General features: G+C 37.9%; 1 pseudogene; it reads left to right on the plus strand.

Moving 5' to 3' along the window:
• Positions 1 to 409: 409 nt before the first annotated feature.
• Positions 410 to 12,800, plus strand: LOC100258358 (stearoyl-[acyl-carrier-protein] 9-desaturase, chloroplastic-like; annotated as a pseudogene).

The following is a 12,800-nucleotide window of genomic DNA, read 5'->3' on the forward strand; positions in this document are numbered from 1 at the left end:
ATGAAAGAGTCGCAATGCAATCCTAAATTCTTCTGAACCTCTATGGACCCCACTGACCAAGGTGAGGCCGGATTTCTCTTAGGAACCCACTTTCAAGGCGCTTGGAATGATGTTATCTGAGAAGGCCTGATTATAAGCGAGAAGTGTAAGAACTTCAATATTCCAGTGTACGTGCCAAGCATACAAGACTTCAAGGAAGTGGTTGAAGCAAACGGGTCATTCACCATTAACAAGCTGAAAGTATTTAAAGGAGGAAATTGAGAAGTATAACTCGGATGTGCGTCTCACACCAAACCAGAATATTATCTTGTGTAATATTCGCAGTGCATGGAGACACCCTATCACTATTGCTCTTGCCCAAGTAGGTTTGTTGCATCCAAGGTATGTAGATCCCCTAAACTTAACGGCAATGGAATGCCCAGCTCTACCACTGTGCCCTCTTGCAATAACTGAAACTGAGCGGGGAATATCTGACCTCCTCAAGTGGGTTCGAGCTGTATTTGAAAACGTTGGTCCCAAGTACAATGAATCTGTGGTTATTTGAGTGACTGGTTGCCCTAATGGTTATGCGAGACCTTACATGGCTGGACTTGGACTTGTCTATGATGGTCCCAACAGCTATCAGATCCGGCTTGGGGGAACACACAATCAAACCTCATTGGCGAGAACCTATGCATGCCCACCTTTGGCATGCAACCCTAGTAACCACACGTCATCTTTTTGTATTTCATCTTTGATTTTAAAATAAATTCCCAAACTCTAGTTTTCAAATAATTTCTCAAATTCTAGTTTTTCAAATAATTTTATCTTTTCAAATTTTCATCTTTAGAATTTTTAGGATCACCCAAAATTCCTTTTTTCAATAAAAATTTGTTGTTATTTTCTCTTCGGCAGGAATTTTTCATATTTTCTTTGATTTTTAAATAATTTAAAATAAGTGTAAATAAGTTTCATAATTTCAAATAATGAAATTCATGGAATTAATTTGTGCAAGAATAAATCGGGTTTTGGTGGGACCCAACTTATGTGATTTTCTCATTGATTGATTTACTTTGTAACACATGCAATTATCCTATGTTCGTTTACTGACTTTTGTTTTCCACAAAGCAATCAACTCATTATTCAGGTACACTCTTTGTTTGTCTTGTTCATTTGATAATTTTTAGATTTATATTTTTTTGGTATTCATGTTTAATCAATCAATTGTCACACTTGCTTTAGCTTAATTAGTAAAAACCCATTTTTAAGGGCTTAAAGGGGAGCTACAGTCATTGTCATACCTTCCCAATAAGTAACCTAACCATCGGACCCAGATTCGGTTTTTCATAGACCTGTTTTTCCTTTAAGAGTCACATTTAGGTTTTTCTTTCTTATTTTGTTTTTCCCTTTAAAAATGAAACAAAAATAAGTGGTGACTCCAAAAACTTTTCAAAATAAAAAATGAGTTGCGCCATTTAAGTGGGAAACGCATGCATGCAAAATGCGGGGTCCACAAAATGGCAACTCCATTGGGGATCACTAGAGGGTCAAGCTTGAACATGAGTTGAGGCAAATGTGGCGTTTGATTGGTCAATCAGAGGGTACCCACCTCTTTTTGTGCTTTTGTTTGCTTGATTATTGATTACACATTAAGAGCTCTTGATATCATTATCCTTAATGCATGCTTGGTTATTGTGTTTGTTTGAGACATTGACATACTGATTATATTGATTGATTCTCTTATTTATCCTCATATATTGATTTTTCCTGTCATATGATTACTCTGCTCACCTTGACATATACATTCTTCTTGTTTCTTATCTCATTCATCTTGACATGATTGATTCTCTTAGTTGTATATTATCTTGATTATCATGGAGCATGCTATCTTTGCTAGATATTCATCTCAATTATCATATTTCTTGCTTAGCTTGTGTGTAGATTTGGATGATATACATGTGCTTTGCATGACTATTTGTTGCATGACTTCTCTCCTTCCGTGTGATTGCATGAGTTGCTTATCTATGTGGGACACACAGCTATCCCCTTATCTCCAAGTCCCTAGTCTTAGTCGACCTTGTTTTCCTTGATCTCGTATTTGATATGAGACATGTTACTTTATTTGCTCTTCGACCAAGCTAGTGATTAGGAGTAGGGTTTAGCGATAGGCTATATTTATGTTTGGGAGCATTTTGGAGGTGGCCGACACATTGATGATGATTAGAGTCCGACCTTTGAAGACTTGTATAGCCTAGAGCTAGATTTTAGGATATTTGTGTGACCAATGTGTTTTCACTTTGCTTAGTTTGATAGGATTTTTGGATGCACCCACATCACTCATTGTGCACCTTAGATCATCGACGAGTGATCAGAGTTGTGAGATGCGTCAACCATTAGAAGAGTTTTCACCATAGGAAAAGTGCATGTGTGGAGGTGATGACCACCTTGCATGGAAGTGTCTCGTCTATTCGGAGGCATGTAGAGGGTTGTGTATCGTCGGAGGGTACGATCGCTTCTGCTAAGGACCCGTTAAAGTCCATCATTTCTCTTTTTAGAGCCACCTTAACCTTTTAGGATGAGCTTAGATCCTTTGATTAGGATTCCTTTCTCACACGTGGGTGCATCTAAGAGCCTTTAGAACTGCCTTAGTTATTACCTAAATCCAGTGTTTTCTCTTTTGGTTTCCAATTGAGACTGCTCAAAGATCGGTATGAGTTTGAGTATTGGTTGGATCACCTCTTACCTTGTTGCATTAGATTATTTCTCCCATTTGATGAGTTTAGCATGTTTTCTCCCTAGAGCTTTCATCTTCCTTTCTTAGCTTGACACATTCATTCACTTTGTCGTCACTTGCTCGATGCTTTGGGATATGTTCATTGATCATGATCATTTTTTTACATCATACACCTATCACGGGCCCAATACCTCATTATTTGTTTGATCATTGATTCAATTTTCAACTCGAAGCTCATATTTTCATTATGGAAATGTGAAAGGCATGTTTTCACACTTACAATTTTTTCGAGAGATTTGCCTTGATCACCTTATCATTTTTTCTCTTTATGGAGCTCGAGTTGAAGGTTGAGTCAAGGATATGTGGTTATAAATGGAGTCTCGATCTCGTGATAGTGTGTTACTCACACCTCTTTTATCTCGAATTATTAATAGGAATTCTCTAGTCACATTTGTATTCATCTCACAATGGACACCTTTATGACTCCAAAGTTCTCATCATACATCCAGATTTCGGATTGCCATCCCAGGACCATGTGCTCGGATGTCGTACTATTGTCTTTTAGGGTTCTATCTTGTGTCATTCATCCATTTTGCTTGCATTATAGGGAATCAGTTTAGGAGTTAGTTGAGTCTGGAGTCACATTCTTAGAGGAGAGTTGGAGGTCAATTGATTAGAGCAGATTCACATCCGAGTTCAAACAGTTCAGTTGAGATGTCAGACGAGCTAGCTTCTACAGTTGCTTCTATTTAGGAGTTCAGATCACTCTAGCCTGATATATCATGGAGGATGATTACTACTCAAAAAGAGCATATTTTAGATAATAATTCTCATGAGTTTCACATCTTTTGAGTAGTAATTATGCCTAAAACAGTCAATTAACATGTTTTTGCCCTTGCAAGAGTTACTAACAAGTTTTATGAAGTTTTGGAGTCATTTCAAGGTATGATTTTGATAAATTGGTGACAAATGAGATGAATCAAATTGAAGAAAACAAATAAAGTTGATGATCATTCAAATGCATAATGAAAGAAGCAATGCAATCGGTTTGGATTGGGATTTGGAGCTTAATTGAAGGTGGTGGAGATGGATTAAAAATAAAGAAATGAGAGAAATTGCAAGGAGGAGTCGGAAAAGCCTGTTTTTCAATTTCGCATGACCATGAGAAATTTTTGCATAGTCATGCGAAATGAAACAGAATAGGCTTGGCTGCAGCACATAAGGGAAATGTGAAAAGTGATTTCGCATGACCATGCGAAATTTTCGCACAGTCATGCAAAACGCTCCAGCAAAACGAAAATGCAGCTAATGGACTTTCCACTTTGCACCATCATGCGAAATTGCTAGGGGCTCATGCGAAAATGCATTTTCTCCATATTCCTTGATGAAGAAGCCTTCGGAAGACCTCTTAGATGATGCCAAGTGTCCACTTGACCTTGACCTATAAATAGAAACGTGATTGACTCATTTAAAGACTTTTGATACATTTTCTAATTGTAGAACTTTTCATACTTCTTCTCTCTATATAATTCTCTACTTTCCTTCAGTTTCTCTTATTTTCTCAATAGCCAAACATGTCTTGTGAGATCAAATCTCCAAGCATGAGTAGCTAAATCTCGTTTTTCTCAGAGGAAGGAAGATCTAGAGGCAAGATCTATGGTGAATTAGAGAATTGAGCTTGAATTGCAAAGGTAATTTGATCCAATTGATTGATTAATTGAAATTTGGGGATTTTTCTCTTCAAATTGTCTTGGATGATTACTACAATGCAAGCTAGGTAGATTCATCAAATTCTTAATGATAGATTTGATGAGATTGAATAGTTGCATTGTGTGAATCATCGGAAGATAATTTAAGATGAATTGAATATATGATTCGAATTGATCTCTTGGATTAGATTACCTAATTTGAAGAGAAATTAGATTTAGACCTAAAGCTAAATCAAAAATCGGTTTAGATGAAAATTTAGGTTTTTAATCTAACTTGATGAAAATTAGATCTCAACACCTATTCACCATAGAAATTGCTCTCTAGAAAATCCTAACTCCGAGAATCTCACATCTTATTAATTTTCTTCTCTTTTACACTTCATTTTCCTCTCAATTTGAATACATTGTTATTTTGGAATTTTATCATGCAATTTCAAGTCAATTTCACTTGATCACAATCATTTCTTATCATTTCATTCAAGCCTTAATTACCAAGAATAATCCATCCTTGTGGACGATACCTAAAAACCACTATGCTACAGTAGTTTGTATTAAAACCACTTTTTGATCGGGTACAAATTGCTATAGAAGAGTGAATTAGGTTATAAATTTTGTTTTGATCTAATAAACGACAAAAATCTGAGCGATCAGAGGATATTAAGCATATTGACCTAAGATTAGGAGGTCAACCTAGGGAGTTCAAAACTATGACCCATTTCACATTTTAATTAGAGCAGTACCATATCCATATCCATATCCTGACTTTATAAACTTGGTGACCTACCCATTTTGAGCCTAACATGACACCACCCCTTGGTACCATTATACGACCTTACTATCTTTGTTCGTCTTAGCATACTACAATACCATTGCCTATTTATTCCATCATTTTCTCTGATCTAACCAGGTAGAGTCTGAGATGGTTAGACCTGAGGTGAGCTTTGCATGATGATAGATGGATCATGATGAGAGAGTGGTTTGACTACTTGACAATGTTGTTGAGGTAGAGGAGACATCATGGAACATCCAGATCTGAGCCATTGCACATGACTTCAAAGAGTTGGGATGACTAGAGATGGTGATTTTATGAGACGATGGTGAGTGACATGTGATGGTAAAGTGAGGTGATTGTCAGAGGACATTGATGATTATCATAGAGCATCAGTAGAAGCTTTCACACGATTTTAGAGAGGTTGATATGACTATGTTAGACGGATGCTAGTCTTTACTATTAACCATGTGAGATCTTGAAATCATGATGTTCGAGATTGTAGTCAAAGGATGGGTGAACATCATTTCAGGAGCTTATTTACCATATCACTCTTGCATATAGTCACTCGTTACTAGCCTTTTGAGCCTCACACGAGCACCATAGCCTTTTCTTTCTTCACCTTATTTACTTATCACATTGGGTTGGGGACCTTATAGTGTTTGCATGCGTTGATTAAATACGTCATGAGTTCTAGACCTGACATATATATTCAGGCCTTATTCCTCACTCTTCATTGTGATATTTTCCACTTTGACATCATCTTATCACTTTTTTCGACATCACATATCACCGCTTGTGATATTTGTTCTCTGTCTTTTCTCTCATCATTGTTTACTCGACATTATACTTGTTTCACCTTGAGTTATGGTTTTTCACACGTCACTACATGAAGGATTGTCACATTTTTTTCCCCCCGTTCACCCTATGAGCAGCGGTTTAGAGATCCCAGTTTGAGAGGTTGTCTTGTCAGGGAGGATTCATGTTACATTCGTATGTGGATAGGGTTTGATCATTTGGGTATATATTTTTATGGGAGGTCATTCATTATTGATCAGAGTATGCGCAAAAATAAAATAAAATAAAATAATAAAATATGGCGCATTTTTCATTGTACCATTTTCCATTGACCACATGTATGGATGTGCTAGTTTGGTTCATTGAGTTTATGTGTTACAGAGAGTTCGTATGAGAGTTTCTTTCTGAGATTCTATCTTGGTATATATTTTGGGTGAGAGTATGAGTTACCTATTCGATTTTTGTGAGAGATGCGAGCGACCTTTCTTTAGTATCTCTAAATCCTTGCTCTATCCATCATTCCATCTATTTCGAATGTGACTTATCTCCATGCTTTGACGTAGGTTGATCATCACTCACTTTTCTATCTCTTTGTTTTCTTCTATTTTTATTTTATTCCTCCATTTCACTCTACCTCATCTGATTTCTTTCTTTTCTTATCTTATTTGATGTTTGACTTGGATTCAACATCCACACTTTATTCTTGCTTATTCGATGTGTCAATTCCTTTATCATCACTTTTTGTGTGGGGATTTTTAAGTCCGCAACTCATGATGTTTTCTAAGCATTGCATCTCATGCATGAGGGGTATGGGAATTATATCATTGGGATTATTGAGCTTAGTTTCCATTTGTTTGTTTCACCCTAAGACCTTAGCCTATGTTACGTCTCGTGTCTTGAGACCACCCTAAGGCCATGACTTCACATTGTGCTTGACAACTCACACATGAGCAATACTTGAGATTTGTTGGAGATTATTTCTTGGAGCATGATGGATGAGGAGTTGAGGTGATGGATTACATTGGGGCATACCCCTCTTATCAGTGATGGATTTTCAGAGGTGATGTGATCTACATTGGGGCATACTCTACTCATCGATGATAGATTTTTGAGTTGATGACCTATACCAAGGCATAGTTTTCTTATTGATGATGGATTATTGGGATGACGCCCTACACTAGGGCATAGCCAGTTCTCCTCTTCACTTGGGTTATAATGGATTAGGAGTTATGGAATGAACCTACACTGGGGCATAGCCATTTCAGAGAGCACTTTTATTAGGGATACAATCATTCTACTTGATATTCTGCATTGGGACACACTCCACTCATTGATGGTTGATTTTTGAGATGATGGTTTATTTCGAGACACGATTGCTTCAAAGATCGTGTATGGTAGACACAACCACTCCTTTTTTATTTATTTTTTTTATTTTTTTGTGGAGCATGAGATGATTAGGGTCTATTGAGATTATATTGGTATTTTCATTTTCCACATTGAGAGGTGAGATTGACCTTATTATGATTACACATACTAAGACATAAGCCTCTCATTGGTAATGGACTTTGATTTATCTTGAAGTATAGTCACTTTAGATGGTTTATACTGGGACATAGCCACTTCATTCACATTCATAGAGCACGAGGATTCTAATTCATATGGGGTATGTTGAGATGTTTCCATTTTTAGCATTAGGAGTAGAGATTAATTGATTTGTTGACATACACTACACATGGTCCTCCTCAGTAGTTGTTGACTCAGATACACTACTTTATATTGGGGCATAACCGGGATGAAGAACATTTTTCATTGGGGCATAACCGCCTAGTTGGATGTTTTGACATTGAGACTTGACTTTTTGTTTATGATAGTCGTTTTTGATAGATTATGGAGCTATTGATACCTTGGGTTTAGTCTTCTCGGCATACTTGGATGATCTTGGATACCTACCTACCTTTCATTTCATACTCAAACATTTTACTCTTGATACTTTCATTATTTCTATCTTACCAAAGCTTGATCATTACCTTCTTTTATCCCACACATCTCACTATGACACATGGCCTCACACATCTCTCTCGATTAGGAGAAGATGTAGATCAGTCCTCGATTTCTTTAGTTGTGCTTTCATACATCTTGTGGACTTTAAGTTCAACATCTTCCGTGATGGCAGGGCCTGACAGATTGTTGATTTATTAGTGATAATGCTTTCATTTTGACAGTTGGCATGCTGAGTGTTGATTTGCTTGCTCTTTGCATTTTGAGCACTAGTCATCGTTATTTTTATTCTTCAGTTAGTTTGGTTTTGTCCGCATGATATCACGATGCATGGTCCTGTTTGGCATTACCTATTTGAGGTTAGACATTTTCATTACATGATGGATGAACATATTTCATAGTACAGTAGTTTTGTGGCATTTCATATTTAAGTTTGTTCACCGTCACATACTAGGGCATACCCCCTTCCCCGATAGCACCAAACCTTTCAGCAAACTTTTATTCTACTTTTGATCTAGTTGTTGACCCCTGCGAGTTGCATACTAGGGCATACCCTCCTTCCTTGGGATCATTAGACCTTTCACAGGCTTCATCATCTTTTGACCTAATTGTCGATCCTTATGAGTTGTCATATTGGGGCATATCCCCTCATATCAAGTTTGTTTGCATCATTATCTTAGTTATTCTTTGGCTTTGAGCCACTCGATCAGATCACCATCATTCATTTTCCTATCGGTTTGTGTTCAGTTTGAATTAGGACCGCATCTATATCGATCGGTCACTCATCTTGTCAGTTTAGTTAGAGTTTAAGGTCGCACCTATATCTATCGGTCATTCAATTTGTCAGTTCAATATGAGTTTTTCGGGACCGCACCTATATTGATTGGTTATTATTTTGTCAATTTAGTTTGAGTTTTTCGGGACCGCACCTATATCGATTGGTCATTGTCCATGTTAGTTTAAGTTCAGTTTGAGGTTTTTCAGGACCGCACCTATATTGATCGGTCATTCACCTTGTCAGTTTAGTTAAAGTTTGAGGCTGCACCTATATCGATCGATCATCATTTTGTTAGTTTGAGTTTGCGTTTTGGGGGTCGTACTTATATTAATCAGCTATCTTCCTATCAATTTGTGTTCAGTTTGAGTTGGGACCACACCTATATTGATTAGTCATTGTCTTGTTAGTTTGAGTTTGTGTTTTTGGGGCCGCACCTATATTGATCGGTTATTTTCTTGTCAATTTGAGTTTGCGTTTTTTGGGCCACACATATATCGATCAACCATCTTCTTATCAATTTATGTTTAGTTTGAGTTGGGACTGTACCTATATCGATTGATCATAGTTTTACTAGTTTGAGTTTGCGTTTTTGGGGCCGCACCTATATCGATCAACCATTTTTCTATCAGTTTGTGTTTAGTTTGAGTTGGAACCGCACCTATATTGATCGGTCATCTTTTTGTCAACTCAGTTTTAGTTTGCATTTTTGGGGTCGCACCTATATCGATCGACCATCCTTCTATTAGTTTGAGTTCTCAAGATTGCACTTATATTGATTTATCATTTTCTTGTCAGTTCAGTTTGAGTTTGCATTTTTTAGGTCACACCTATATCGATCGACCATCTTCCTATCAATTTGAGTTCAATTTAAGTTTTATGGATTGCACCTATATCGATCGGTCATCTTCCGTGTCAGTTTGAGTTTTCAGGATCGCACTTATATCGATCGATCATTCATCTTGTTAGTTCAGCTTGAGTTTTAGGACCGCACCTATATCGATCGACCATCTTCCTATCAGTTTGAGTTTTCAAGACCGTACCTATATCGATCGGTCACTCATTCATCTTGTCGGTTCAGTTTGAGTTTTCAGGACCGTACCTATATCGATCAGTCATTCATCTTGTCAGTTTGAGTTAAGTTCTTAGGACCACTCCTATATCGATCAGTCATTGTCTTATCAGTTAAGTTGAGTCTTGTTCAACTTCAAGCTACACCTACCTAGTTGAGTCGTTTGGCCTTAAACCGAAACTCATCCTTCATTCGAGTCTTTTTCCATGTGTTGATCACTCCTTGTCTCAATCATCATTGTACTATTCATTGTATCATGGTCTAATGTTATTCATTGCACATACACCTCTCGCTTTGGTTGTATCTTTGGCTAGAGTCTCACCTCCCTAGTATGTGCCATTGATCTTGAGCTTATCGTGTAATTGTGTTTAGACCAAAATTCAAGATCTTTTCTATTCTTCGGTCCATTTCACTTCATTCCATTCATCTCTCACGTATTCGTTATCCATTCATTACACTCGTGATCTATATCGAAGAGGGGCATATTTGTAGACCCTTATTTGGGTCTAGGTTTTTTGGTTATTTTTGGAGCACATGTCTACCACATTTTAAAAGGTTTTAGTAGCATGTGTATGAGAGTGGCCTAGAAGTACTATTTTTGGGGGCAACCAGCATGTGACAAGTGGCATGGGAATATTCTGAAACGGTTATGAAGGAGTGGGGTTGTTGCTTGAGGGAAAAGACAACTTGAGGAAGGAAACCAATGAGGAGTAGGGGGAAAGGTTGCAAGCGGTTAGGAGAAGAGTAAGTTGAATATTTTGGGAAGGTAGAAAGAATCGTTTCTAGGGTGAGTGAAAAAGGATGAGCTAAGTGGTTGTTGCTTGAGGAGCAGAGTTATAGAGAATAGGGGATAGCTAGAGAATGAAGGAGGTTTGAGAGCAATTACCAAAGAGGGAGATAGAATTGTAGAACTAGAGAAACTGAAGAATAAGCAAGGGAGGAGCTTGTCAGTTCAATCTAAGTATGATTATGACATTCTTTATATTTTCTCATTTCAGATTGTTCTATCTTGTTACTTGTTGATTTTTAGGTTCAGTTGTATACTTGAATGTGGACATCAGACACTATGTATGTTTGTGGAATCTAAGACCATTTTTATGCATTTTTTACCTAGTTCTAGTCTGGCTTTTTTGGCTCTGCTTATGAACAACTTGAGCATTCTTCTATTTTATGAATGACTTGAATATGGACCTATCACTGCATCTGATTATCAAAAATCACATTCTTGCTTCTTTTTTATTCCACTTGTATTAGCCCATGGATGTCACCTGAAATGAGGCTCTATACATTCATATTTTGTTTAATTTGCTTTGGTTATTTCTTCAGTCCTTGCTTTGCTCCTATCTTGTTTTTTTTTTTTTTTTTTTTTTTTTCATTTCCCTGTTACTGGTAAGTTCGGGGTGTGAGAATCTCAAGAAGCCTTTTAGCCCTCCTCAGGAGGCTCATGTACAAGCGACCCACTCCATGCCAACCCAAAAGATTGAGATCCTCAAATCCATGGAGAATTGGGTTGAGCATAACATTTTGGTTCACCTGAATCTAGTTGAGAAATCTTGGTAACCACAAGACTTTCTACCAAATCCCGTTTTTGATGGATTCCATGAGCAAGTCAAGGAACTAAGGGAGAGGGCAAATGAGCTTCCAAATGATTACTTTGTTGTTTTGGTTGGAGATATGATCACTGAAAAAGCCCTTCCAGCTTACCAAACAATGCTTAATACCTTGGATGGGGTTTAGGATGAAACAGGTGCAAGCCTCACCTCTTGGGCAATTTGGATAAGGGCATGGACTGTAGAAGAGAATAGGCATGGTGACCTTCTCAACAAGTACCTATATCCATCTGGACGAGTAGACATGAGACACATTGAGAAGACAATTCAATATTCTATTGGATTAGGAATGGGCCCATGGATAGAGAATAATCCTTACCTCGGGTTCATCTACACTTCATTTAGAGAAAGGGCGACATTCATCTCCCATGACAACATTGCGAGGCTTGCCAAGGAGCATGGGGATATAAAGTTGGCTTAAATATGTGGTACAATTGCCTCAGATGAGAAGTGTCATGAAACTACCTACACCAAGATAGTCGAAAAGCTCTTTAAGATTGATCCTGATGGACCTATATTGGCTTTTGCTGGCACAATGAGGAAAGAAATCTCTATGCTTGCTCACCTGATGTATGATGGCAGTGATGACAACCTCTTTGATCATTTCTCAATAGTAGCCCAACGCTTGCGAGTTTACATTGCCAAGGACTATGCCAACATATTGGAATTTTTGGTGGGCAAGTGGAATGTGGAGAAGCTCATTGGATTTTCTGGTGATTGACGAAAAAGCATAGGACTATGTTGGCAGGTTAGCCCCAAGGTTCAGATAGACAAGGAGAAAGGAGTCGCAATGTAACCCCAAATTCTTCTGAACCTCAATGGACCCCATTGACCAGGGTGAGGCTGGACTCCTCTTAGGAACCTACTTTCAAGGCGCTTGGAATGATGTTATCTTAGAAGGCTTGATTATAAGCGAGAAGCGTGACAACTTCAATATTCCAGTGTACGCACCAAGCGTACAAGACTTCAAGGAGGTGGTTGAAGCAAATGGGTCATTCACCATTAACAAGCTGGAAGTATTTAAGGGAGGAAATTGAGAAGTATAACTTGGATGTGCATCTCACACCAAACCAGAATATTATCTTATGTAATATTTGCAGTGCATGGAGGCACCCTATCACTACTACTCTTGCCTAAGCAGGTCTGCTGCATCCAAGGTATGTAGATCCCCTTAGCTTAACGACAATGGCATGCCCAACTCTACCACTGTGCCCTCTTGCAATAACTGAAACTGAACAGGGAATATCTGACCTCCTCAAGCGGGTTCGAGCTGTGTTTGAGAAGGTTGGTCCAAAGTACAATGAGTGTGTGGTTATTCGGGTGATTGGCTGCCCTAATGGTTGTGTGAGACCTTAA

This window comes from Vitis vinifera, chromosome 12 (genome assembly GCF_030704535.1).
Source record: "Vitis vinifera cultivar Pinot Noir 40024 chromosome 12, ASM3070453v1".
NCBI classification, from domain to species: Eukaryota; Viridiplantae; Streptophyta; class Magnoliopsida; order Vitales; family Vitaceae; genus Vitis; species Vitis vinifera.